The 12,229-nt window shown below is 52.8% G+C and overlaps 1 protein-coding gene across 1 annotated transcript in view; it reads right to left on the reverse strand.

Annotated features, from left to right (window-relative positions):
* PTPRE (protein tyrosine phosphatase receptor type E) overlaps nt 1-11,858 on the reverse strand; it is a 134,806-nt gene extending 122,948 nt beyond the window's left edge. Inside the window, exon 1 of the mRNA XM_019728245.3 lies at nt 11,605-11,858. The gene's annotated coding sequence lies outside the window, so the exon portion shown is untranslated. The remainder of the gene's footprint in view (nt 1-11,604) is intronic.
* Between the last annotated feature and the right edge of the window lie 371 nt (nt 11,859-12,229).

The raw sequence follows: 12,229 nt of genomic DNA on the forward strand, positions 1-12,229 counted from the left end.
AGGAACAGCACCTGAAGGAATAAGCACCTACATGCATACAGGGCCCCTAGTGACCACCCATGGTCCAGTCCACACGGAAGGGAAGAGACCACAGCGCCCACCCAGCACAAGGGGCCCCCTCCGGCCATGGGGATGACACGAGGACCACACAGGGCCTCCAGGGCAAGCCAACTGTCCTCTCTCGGGGACACTCACCCCCGTCTGGTTCTGATCCCAGCCCTCAGGGCCTGCGTTTCCCTCTCTCCAGAACAAGCCTTTTGCTACTCTCGCCTCACGAGGGAAAAGGACTCGGGACAGACCCAGCACAGAGCAAGTACTCAACCAATACCAGTGGTTACTAGGACGATCACAGCTGCGACTTTATTTACTGCCATAACCCCACCGAAATAGACCCCTTGCGAAGGGACAGGTGACTGTTTCAACTGTGGGTTTTGTGTGTCCAGACTCGGTGGCTCTCAGGTCTGAATTTTTAAAATGATATCAGGCCACAGAAAAGGGGTCACAGATGGGGGTCACAGATGTGCACCTCGCCTGCCCCAGGCCTGCCAGCTGCAGACAGAAGCAAGGGGTCCCCACTGTGTGCTGTGTAGGGGTTCACATGGGTTCTCCCAAGACCTACACCCCACAGCAACTCTAACCACACTGGGCCTGGCGTTTTCACCAGCTCAGAACCACTCTCCTCTCTTGGAGAAGCCCCCCGCTTCACTGGGTCTCCTGGGGAAACATCTTTCTTATACCACGTGGTTTGGAGGGAGCTGCTGTACCCCTGGCTCCTGGCAGGATGTGGTGCCCAAGCCCTGGCCACAGCACAAGCTTTAGGGAAGGGGAGTCGCCCAGGCCTGGCTCATCCGTGTCAAGGAGACTCACTTCTGGGCCCACGGCTGCACCTGCTGGAAGCGGCTCTTCTCCCTCTGCAGGGAGGGGGGAACGAGAGGCTGCTGGAGGCACGGGGCTAAGAGCCTGCCAGCGCTAAGGAGGAAGAAGGGAGGGCCTTGATGGCCACGCAAACCACTGGACCAGCTGTTCCAGAACCTTCACGTATATAAATCAGTGAGGCCCCTTGTGAACTTGAGTGAACGGAATCGTGTTCCCATCTCTTATGTCACCAAGACCCCTGGTAATAGGTGTGGTGACCCCACACCTTCCTGTACCCTGAGGCCCCCTGGGGAGGTCTGGGAAGTGATGGAAGAAGAGATTAGTTGTAGACGCAGCTGTAGACCCTATTGCAGACCTTCCCACAGGTGGTTCCTTGGTGGGCTAGAGCTAAGTCAGTAACGGGGGTTGCTTCCCTCTCCGTGACACTGGGGCTCCCCTCCTACGAGCACTGTGCAGTGGCCACATGGGCAGCTGCTCACCCACCTAGAGGCATGCATCTCGGCGGGGGGTGGGGAGCACTGTAGACCTCAAACCAGACTCAAAACAGGAAACAAAGGGTTCATCCCAGAAGGCAGGCCCCTCAGGCTCCAAGGGCTGCCCCTTTCTGGTGGGGCCCCAGGGTCTCTTCTTGCTCGTGGGAGCTTAACCAATGTCTCCCATCACAGGGGCAGAACCTCAGGTACAGATACAATCACCTTGAATGTTTCAATCGCACTCTTACCATCAATGAAACCCGTTCTATTCACACAGCCAAGCAGTCCCACCCATCACCTTCCTTGCCATCAGCTCATGTGGTCACCCTGGGAAGCACAGCCCTGCTCCCTGCCAGCTGAGGCTAAAAATGGACACAGCACACAGAGCCTGGCTGCTCCGATTTCCAAGATGCCAGCCTACTGAGGAAAGCGTGATCTCTATAAAACACTTACAAATTAATGCTATGCTGAAAAGGAAAAATCCATTTCAAAGTAAAATAACCAGAGCAGTTGTCATTGATTTCTGCCCAGCACTGTCCATCCATTCAGGATATGCATTTTCATAGAACAAATAATAAATCATTTGCTAACAAAAGCATGCTGCACACAAGACATACACAGGCGGCTGCCTTCTCAAATACCTCCTGGAGGCAATTTGCCTGGCGGAGGGCAGGAACCACATCCGGAGGGCAAGGCTTGAGTGAGTGAGACCCAGCGAAAAGCTGGATGCACAGCAGTGAGCGGACAGGGTCTCACCTTCGGGCCCTGCTCACGTGGGGATGCACTCCATCCGTCTAAACACACAGAAAAGCGGGGCACTCGTGTTATGCAAGCAGACAAGGGGCCTCCCTTTCTTGAAGCCCCAAAACACGAACAGCGTATCAGACACAGGAAGGAGGACGAAGGGGCAGTGAGAACAGGAAAAAGAGGTTGTCCCCAGACAGGCAGTGTGACCCTGGCTGAGTCTCAAGCTCTTCGCTTCCAGCTGGCAGCCCACTTGATTCTGAAGAGAGAGATCAAATTGTTGGCCAAACTTCTTGAAGAAACGACACCTAAAGCTAAAAGGTAGAATCTGGCTTTGGTTTCTGGCAAACTGAAAGACTTGCACAGACAATATAGTTCTGGTTATCTTAAAACATATGAGGAAGGCTATTGAGACAATAACTAGAAATGAAATAAATAAATGAAATGAACTGCATTGACTTTTTTTATTTTTTATAAGGAGTGGCTTTTTGGTGAGCAATGAATTCATTTTCCTGAGCACACAAATCCGGATGAATTGAGCCAAGTCTCGTGTCGTCCCGGGCTCTGTTCTCACAGAAAGGTGCCTGGGTCAGGCTTGATTTGTAAAATGAAGGGAGAACATGAATTTTTAACGCAATGCATCCTTCCTGACCACCGTGACTTCCGAAGATGCCTAAGGTCCACCCCGTAAAACTCCCCTCCCCTCAGAATGGAAGACAGAACTGCATTCCCTGGGGGGGTCAGCCCTCCCAGGTGAGCAGCTCTTCCCTGGCGGGGGCAAGGAGGGGCAGCCTCCCTCTTGGCTGTTGCCGTAACTGGGCGTCTTTCCTCCCAGGCTGCCAGAGGGACACCTGCCAGGATGCTGCTGGCTGGGTTTGGCCAACCGCATCCAGCCATCCCTCGGACCCGGTTTGTACACGCAGCTGTGATTCTCTTAGCCTCTCTTCCACGGCGCTTTTCCAGTCCTTCAGTACTTGTCACAGCTTCCATATGGATTTTCTCCATTTTAAAGAGAAACGTAAAATGTGGTGCTGCACGCTAGGCTGAAGCCTGCAGACAAGAGTCCTGAGTGCCAGAGAGAGAGCAGTGTGACTCCTACTTTGTCCCTGTCACAGGCCAAGAGTGGCCACGTGGAGCTTCCTGAACCCTTTCTACCACACTTCCTACGAGCCAGCTTCTCCCATGGCAAGAGCCATCATTAAATGATCTACTTTATGTTATTTTATTAGGAATATTGTCCAATCTCCAAGAATGTGTAAAGAAATTTTTAATAGAAAGAAAGATGGACTCTCAGCACAGTGAAATGCAAACACTGTCACTATCAGTTTTATGATGGAGAACTCTTCATGGCTCACGGGACACACCCTCCCAGGAGAGTCAGCTGCCTGCACGCGACAGGTTCGCTTGGCTCCTCTCATGCAGTTCAGACTCATCCCCAAAGTTGGGCTCATCAGCACCCCTTAACCCTGTCCTGCCCCAGACTTCGTGCAGTCTCCCTCGCTGAGAGCCAAGAGGTAGGTCTAGGCCAAGCAAGACTCTCCCAAAACTGTAAAAAACAAAAAAAGAAACAAAGCAAAACACCCCAAACTGCGCACAGGCGTTTTCTACACACTGAATCCGCAGCCTTCCTTAGGGTCTCAAAGGGGCCATGACCCCAAATCGCTGACGCACAGCCTGTCCATCACGCAGAACACAGACTCGTACAAGCGCTTGGAGAATGTCTGGTCCCATCCTCTCCATCCTGGGCTCCAGCTCCACTCAGACACCTGCTTTTCCTCGGACAGCTCACGCGACTTGTCACTGCTGGGCAAGTACACGGAAGCCCCCGTCTGGAATATTCTAGTCCTATTGGCTACCAAAAAAACATCCTAGAAAGCCAAGCCTGCTGTATTTAGTGAAGCCCTTCCAGGTCCCCCTCCACAAGGCCCTCGTGGCAGCTGTGTCCCACCTCTGCCCCCAACACCCCATCTAACATGTCCTGTAGGTGGTAAGCCCTGCTCGCCCAGGAACAAGGAGCCCCCACAGGACAGCACTGTGACCTTTTTGGCAACTCCAGTGCTAAACACAGCAAGTGTATACCATGGGTACTCAACACATGCGCAACGTTTCCATTTGCTCCCTCTGAATGACCTCACGGGCTCTTTTAAACTCTACCCACACGTGATGAAAACAGAACTTGCCTTTGAAAGAATATCGTTGGCTAGCTATGAGCAGTCCACGCTTGGCACGACGCAGTGCAAACTTATTAAATTTCTGGCTCTTGCATTTTGGGATTACCTTGGGCCCAAATCAGGACTGTGCTCCAAGGAATTTAAATGGGCAGACTGATAACATCTCCAATAGACGACTGAACTTTAGCTGATGTTCGCAACCCTGGCAAAAAGTAATTTATTGAATTACTGATGCGCTTCATAAAGGGCTGCACACGTGTGAGAAGAGGAAGAGAGAATGCTGAGTCAACCGTGCTTCCAAATTAGGACGGGGTGATGGTTTCAACGTATTTTTATGTCCAGTACTTAAGAAGTGTTCAGCTGTGGATGAAACTAAGGCCACTTTCAGAGCCAGAAAAACTATAGGCCGAAAACAACTGTTCATTGCAAGGAGTGATTTTACTGGTACCAATGTAGGCTTTGAGACAACTTGAGATAATGTGGCTGCAAAGGAAAGTTTCGTCCAACTTGGATCAGCCAACTTCACAGAGCATTATGATTGTAGAGGGTTTATTCTGCAAATCTAAGAAGCTGAAGTATTTCATTCTCTTAGGAAGAACATTCATGTGTTTTCTAGTCATTAAAGCAAGTGCCCTCAGGCGACATATTGCTAGCCAAAATTGGGTCACTAAATCCCTGAATGTAATAAAGGACACAAATATTCTGCCATTTTGTTCATTCGTACTGTATTCCTTCCCCACCCCCACCCCCACCCCGTAACTGTGAGAGAGCTGCTGCTTCAGAGGCTCCAAATGTTTGGTTCTGAATGTCAGCTCCATGCGCTGATGTGAGTAAGCACATGTCAGCTCTTTGTCCCCTGAGGTTGTCCCAGGCCATGGCTTGACCCTTAACTCTTGCCCACACAGGCCTAGGATTTAGGGCCCCCATTCTGGGTGGAAAGGAAATTTGACAAACTTTGGAAAATCTCAGCATCTGAGCGTCTCTGTCTGCACCCCCCACCCACGTGCTCTTGCCTCCTCTTCTGTATGTGGAGCAGTGGGAAAGTGGGCTGAGGACAGGAAAGAGCTGGAGAGAAACACGAACATGATGCCCATTTGTAAGGATTCTGTGCTGGATATCAACCTCTTAGCTCACTTCGCTGGCAGTCCTTTCTAGAATCTAGGAAATGGTCTGGGGCGTTCTGTAGGGAGGATTTCCTTGGTCTCCTGGGGGGAAGCTGTAGACCCTCTGCCCCAAAGACCCATGCTGTCTTACTGCAAAACCTCCCAGCCTTTCACAGAAAGCGTGTTCTGTAACATGTGGGTGGGTATAGAGCAGGCCAGTCCTGGGAAGCATTGCGATGTGAGGAAAACTGACTACTGGTGTCCCCCAAACCCCTTCGGAGCCCCTGTTCCTCCTTTACCTCCTGTACCCTTCACCCCCCAACCCCCCAACAGGGAGTGAGTCCTCACTGGACTTGAACATGAGCACCCACTGAAGGCACAGCCCTTCTCATGGATGGACTTCCACCTGTGCCATATTTCAAACAACAAAATAAAAGCGTTATGTCATGACTACCCTGTTTCCCTGAAAATAAGACCTGGCCAGACAATCAGCTCTAATGCGTCTTTTGGAGCGAAAATTAATATAAGACTCGGCATTGTATTATCTTATCTTATCTTATATCATATTATTTTATATTAGACCCGGTTTTATATTATAGTAAAATAAGACCGGGTCTTATATAAATTGTTGCTCCAGAAGACACATTAGAGCTGATTGTCCAGCTAGGTCTTATTTTTGGGGGAACACGGTAGGATTAGACCAACAGACTGGTGGGTGAGGTGGGCAGAGGCCCCAGGGCTGTGACATCACATCACGCAAGTGCACATCCAGCTTTGACGCTGGCCTCTTGGAACTGGGGACGAAAGGGAGACCAGCGCTCCCCCAGCTTCACAAGGAGCCTGCCGGGACAGGAGGCTCCGTGCGCCCCGGCTCTGCTCCAGCGCGTGTGAACCCACCCTCCCCCGGCACTCATGCACGTTGGCAAAGAAGTCCGCGCCAGGCTGCCGACAGACAGCTGAACTCTGCTCAGCAGCCCACAGAAGTCCTATTACAGAGACAGCCTGAAAAACGCCAAGTTCATTTGGAATAGATACAAAACAGAAAGGCTTACTACCGAGGTCACTTCGAAAATACATTATAATCAAGTAGCTACGTGATAGGACCTTCAGACATCTTGGGTAAGAAGAAAAATGGAACTAATTTGCTCCCTAATACAAAAACTGGTGACTAATGCAAATGTTCAAATAGAATGAAGGATGTTAATAACCAAAAATGATGTCTGCACTGATAGACTGGAAACTCAGTGACTTGCCTTGAGGACAAAACAAGTGTGGCAGGGGACAAATCAGCACTCAGATCCTCTCAAGCCCTTGATTCAAACCTTGTTGCTCCCAGACTCCTGGGCGTGACAGAAACGCCACCGACTGTTCCATGAGCACTGGCTCTCTACGTATCACTTCATCCACCTGACAGCCCTGCTGGGGAAGTGTCATTGTCCCCATTAGAAAGACAAGGGGTCATACTTGGCCACCTGATACAATATACACTCATTGGACATTTCTGATTGTATTTGAAATGTTTAAAATAGACATGCTTTAAAAACATTTATTTGGTCCCTATTTCATTGGGAAGCAATATGGCAGGATATGTGTATTGTTTTATTGGAACACTTTGTGACCATTTTTTATTTCATAAGTGTCGTCAACTCCTTTGAAGTATTTGTATAGTTGAAAGAAAGACAAGAGGCCCACATCTCTGGCTCTGCGCCGGGGGCTGTGCGAGTTCAAAGAGGCCCGGAACCACATTAAAACTCCCCACACAGCACCTGGACGGGGCGGACCTTGGTGGATGAGATTTGGGGAACTGAAGCCAGAGCAACAGAAGAAAAGGAAGCCGGTTCCATAATCACCAAAGCAGGGATCTCCCAGCCCACTTCCTCCGGCAGGAGGCCCCTCCCCCGCCACACACCTGCATTTGCCTGCCTGAGGACTCATACACCTCAACGAAAGCCCTTGACCTCCAGGGTGGCTGGTCTGAAACCCTAACCACATAGAATATTATCCAGCACTTGGGAAAAATGTGACAAGACAATGAGAAGTTAACCCTCCAAAGTGTACTTCTGGCAAGTCTGGGGTCAGTATCTAAAATTACCAGCCTGCTAAATGTACCCATGAGCCTAATCTTACTCTGGTAGAGCTGATACCCAGGGCACAGAGAGAGACGTGGCCCATGGGCTGAGCTGAGAACGGGGCAGCCTAGCCATGGATTCTGCCATGCAGAGTCCTGGCCCTGCCTGGACCAGGCCTGGAGAGGGTGAAATCAGTCAGCACCCCAGAGCTGGCAGGGCCTAGGAGACAGCGTGGTACCACGCCTCTTTCTGTAGAGGTTCGAAAAGGGAAGCTCTGAGGATTTCGGGGGCAGTCCGTGCCCCCTTCATAGCTTTTACGCTCTAGTCTAGAAGCCACTGCTTTCACCCTGAGCCCACACACCTGGTTCGAGCCCACACAGCTTCTTGGTGCTGGGTTTGGCTCACTTTTGTGTTTTCTGGCACACAGCCCGGTTTAATTCAGCCCATGAGCCAGGGAGGCTGAGGTGCATAAAAACTTGCATTTCCGCCTCAGAGATCACGCTAACACTGACGGGTCAATGGTGCGTGTGAGAGAACGGATTTGTTCATGGGGCACAGGTAGATGGGAACGTTATGAGATTAGACTACTTCATCATGAAAATTTACGTAATCATGCCAATTACCTTGCAAAAGGTTGCCTAGCATGTCACGCCATATTGATTTGACCTAGCACTTTGGACTGCACCCAAAAGGTATCTACCTGTTCATATGGATTTTTACTTTTTATTTCTTTATTCAAACTTCACTGGCTTTTAACACACGCAATGCACAGCCTTAGGTGTACCGGGGAATAACCACCACAATTTACCGAGTGCCAGCCGTGTGTCTTGTACTTTACACATATCATCTGCCACTCTCACAACAGCTGTGTGAAGAACGGTTATCATTCCCACTGTAGAGAAGAGAACACAGAGGCGTGGATTTTGAATAGCTTAGCCGAGGTCATACCAGAGCCAGGATTAATGTGAATTCAGACTTGAACCAGAAGTCCAAGCTCTCAAAGACATACCGCCCACCTTAAAAGCACTGACCACCTGGGTAGAGGAGATAAACTATTTGAACAAGTCAACTGGAAATCAAAATAGAGTCTGGTAAGTGCTCTGGGGCAGGCACTAAAAGGAACTAAAGGAAGAGAGATTTCCTTAGTCAGGCAGGAGATGGAGGGATTGGAGGTGGGCCTTGAGGTATGAGCAGGAGTCCCTAAGCGGGGGACAAAGGGAAAGGAGGTTCAGAGCAGGGCTGAGCAGGCCCCACCTCTGAGGCCCTGGAAAACCTGGGGGTGTCCTCAGGGAGTACTTAGCCATTGGTTCACCGGGAGATAGCATGCCGAAGGGACCAGAGATTATATTGGAACACACAGTATTTTCCTAGTGATAATCAGACATTAAGAAGGCCCGTCTTTATCCCAATGGATACATTCATTCCTGTTTTGACAGCAGAACCTCTGTATGTGTCACTCAAAAATGTTATCAATGAAAAGGACCCGTCAAGGAAAGGAATGGAGGGCAGCTTGCATGGTGTCCCTCACTGCATCCAAACCTGCCTCCTAAGGAGGTCATTTGGAGTCTCTCTGGTCCAGCTCAGACAGTCATTTTAGCAACTACGCACAGCATCTCCAAAAGGATTGGCAATGTAACCCATAGACAGACCTCTCTCATTGCTCCATGACCCAGCTCAGTCCACACCAACAACAATGTGTGGCTACCTACCAGGCACACTGACATCCACTGAAAATACACAAGCTCATCTGCTCAGCAGATGTGCTCCTGAACCATCCCTGTCCTCACTTGTCCATCTGTCCAATGGTAGTTATCATAAACCTCCTGTCAGGTCCTTGGCTGGTGCTGAGGATACAACCTGTCCTTAGGGAACTACAGCAGGTGGCAGCTGGTGCAATTAGATGGATGAAGAAAACACCGGGAGAGTGTTGGGATGGGCCGGGGGGGTGGGGGTGGGGAATCCCAGCTTTAGTTTTGGGCAGGTTGAGCTGGAGGTATTTGAGATCCCAGGAGAAATATCAAGGGGGCAGCTGGGCATGAGAATTGCAGGAGTGGTCAGGCTGGATATGCACCTTTGACTTGCAGGGAGAGAATTTTGATTAAAGCGGGTGCCTCAGACTGGGATGGCCATGGAGGCCAAGCCACGTGGACCAATGGAGCCATAATTTGGAGGAGACGTGTATTGTGATCAGTTGAAATCCACATTTCAGCTCCATTGCTAACCAACTGTCAACTACTGTTGATTCCTCACACCTTCACCTTCCATGTACCTCCTATGCACCCTCACCCTCTTACCCATGTTCCCTGCAGCCCCTCTCAGGGGTTGATGGACTTCCACACAGGGGTCCTGGCAGGGAAGGGGGTCATTAGAACACAGAGCTGTGGGACATCCTGCAATCTGCCACAGAGGCACTGAGCCAGGGAGCACATCCCTCTCGGCCAGCTGTCCCTGCACAGAAGTGAGACGTGGCCTCTGTGCATGGCCTGTGGACTTGACCGCTTTGCTTCACATGCATTCTGTGCCTTCACAGGGGTCCTAGGAAGCTTCACAGCGACAGTAACTCCATCATTCACTTCCCACAATTGATTTGGCTGGGGGTGGGGGACGCAAGGGGGTATGATTTTAAATTTAAAACCATCCAGATACATCCAATGACCTTGCCTTCTCAGAGACAAATCTACTTCCTAGCTCTTGTGGAAGTCTGAGGTGTTTTTTTTGTTTTTTTTTTTTTTTTGGGGGGGGGGGCTGGCAAGTGCTGACTCACACGCATCACTAATGCTAAGAATGAAGACTCTGTCCCTGAGGTCATGGTCAGAGGCAGTGCCACATCTGGGAAGGGCTGGGTGACACCACAGGCTGAGAGCGTAGCCCCCACCTCTTGGGCCTGTTCCATGTCACCACATGGCCTTTAGCTCCCCAAAGGGTTAAAGCCTGTGCTCAGGAAGTCCAGACCCCATCCCTGTTCTCACACAGAGCTCTGCCCTGTACCAGCCTCGGCCACCTGCGTACACTCCATCATTTCATGCCTTCCTTTGGCTGAGTGCACTGGTTTTGGAAAGGCACCCCTGACTCCCCCCCAACACACACACAGTTTAAATGGGCATGGGTATTTATTTTGCAGAGGTAGAATTTCACCCACCGTTGGGACACACAAACCTCCAGGCACCCTGTGTCAAGGAGCACCTGGGGTCAACAGCTAAGTGGACACAGACACAATGACTCTAAAACACGTGACCATCCTTTGCTGGTTTTCATTCAACTCAACCATCTTCCACTTCAAAATATAAACACAGGGCCGCATTCTCCTTTCCTTGAGTTTCCTGGATTGGAAGTCTGATAAAGTGGTCCCAATCCAAGAGAAATCAGTATCCTAAATATGCAACTATAACTGTTTAACCTTTCTAGAAAGGCTTGCCGTGCCAGGAAGGAATTTAGGTCAGTCCAGCAGGTCACAGCAGGGCTTGGCGCTGCCTCTCCATCCTGTGGGCTGCCAGGCTTCCCCAGTTGGTCCCAGGGAGCCCACAGGCTTGGCAGCGCGCTGAACTCTGGCCCACAGGTCACCCACCAACACTGCAAACAGCGGCCGCCGGCCTGAGCCAGCCGGGGCCTGCCCACTCCCTGGGCTCCTCACCGCACCTCTGAGCCCCTCAGCTGCACCCCACTGCGCTCCCCTCGCTGAGAAGGCTCGGGGCGCAGGGACCACCGGGCAGTACCCCTGCAGCAGCCCCGGCCCCTCCCGGAGTTGGCGCAACTCCTAAACACTTTCTCCAAAGGCTCCTGTCTCAGCCCCTGTGAGCGCGTAGCCCCCAACACACCCGTTGGCACCCCCTCTCGGTCTCGCCGGCTTTCACACCCCCCTAGCACTGCTGCCACCGCAGACACACGCTCTGCTGGTCCGTTTACTAAGAGCGAGCGCTGCGGTTGTAGTCGCCAAGTTGGGCTGGGGGGCTCCGCGGGACCAATACCCGGCGTCACTCGGTCCCCAGCCGCTGGCACCCGGCGCGCGATCGGCCGGCAAGGACCGGGCTAGGGGACCCGACACCCCGGCGCGGCCCCTCCCTCCCGCGGCGGCGACAGAGGCGGCGTCCCCGGCCTGTTCCGGCCACCCGGGGCGCACGGCCACCGGAGAGGCGCCCGCCTCCCGCCCGCACCCCGCGCGCGCACTCACCTCAGGGAGGCCGGTCCGGTGGCGCCAATCTCGCCGCCGTGGCGACTCCGCATCTCCCGATTGCCCGCCCGCCGCCCTCCGGGGCGCCCCTCCGTTACTGCCGGGCGCGAAGGAGGGTCGTGGGGACGCGCGGAGGCCGCAGGGTCGGGGCGCCGCTTGCGCCGCCTCCTGCCGCCCGCAACCGTGCCGCCCGCCGCCCGCCGCGGAGCAGGAAATTTGTCCGGCCGGGTCCCGCCGCCTCCTCAGCTCCAGCTGGGCTCTGGCTCAGCGGCGGGGGCGGGGGCCCGGCGCTGCGAGGAGCCGGGGCGACGCCTGGTGTCCGGCCCCGGGAGCGCACCCCGGGCGCCCGCCCCACCTGGGGCCGCGGCCCCGCCGGGCAGGGATGGCCCTAGGGCCCTAAGCTCCCAGCTGCCCCGGAGGTCCCTTTGCCCAGGCTGGTGCCCCTTCCAAAGAGACCCTGGCCGAGTCCGCACTGCTCAGACCCAGGCGCGCGTGGAGTGTGTCAAGGTGTGACAGGCATTCTTACAGCTAGAAAGGCCCTTGCTACCTAGCCTTGACCCTGGGCACCAGGGAGTGGCTTGGCTGGGATCAGGCTTTGGGTCATGCAGTAGGTCCAAGACACCCG

Source organism: Rhinolophus sinicus, chromosome 15 (assembly GCF_057876585.1).
Source record: "Rhinolophus sinicus isolate RSI-liver-muscle chromosome 15, RSI-T2T, whole genome shotgun sequence".
Classification (NCBI taxonomy): Eukaryota; Metazoa; Chordata; class Mammalia; order Chiroptera; family Rhinolophidae; genus Rhinolophus; species Rhinolophus sinicus.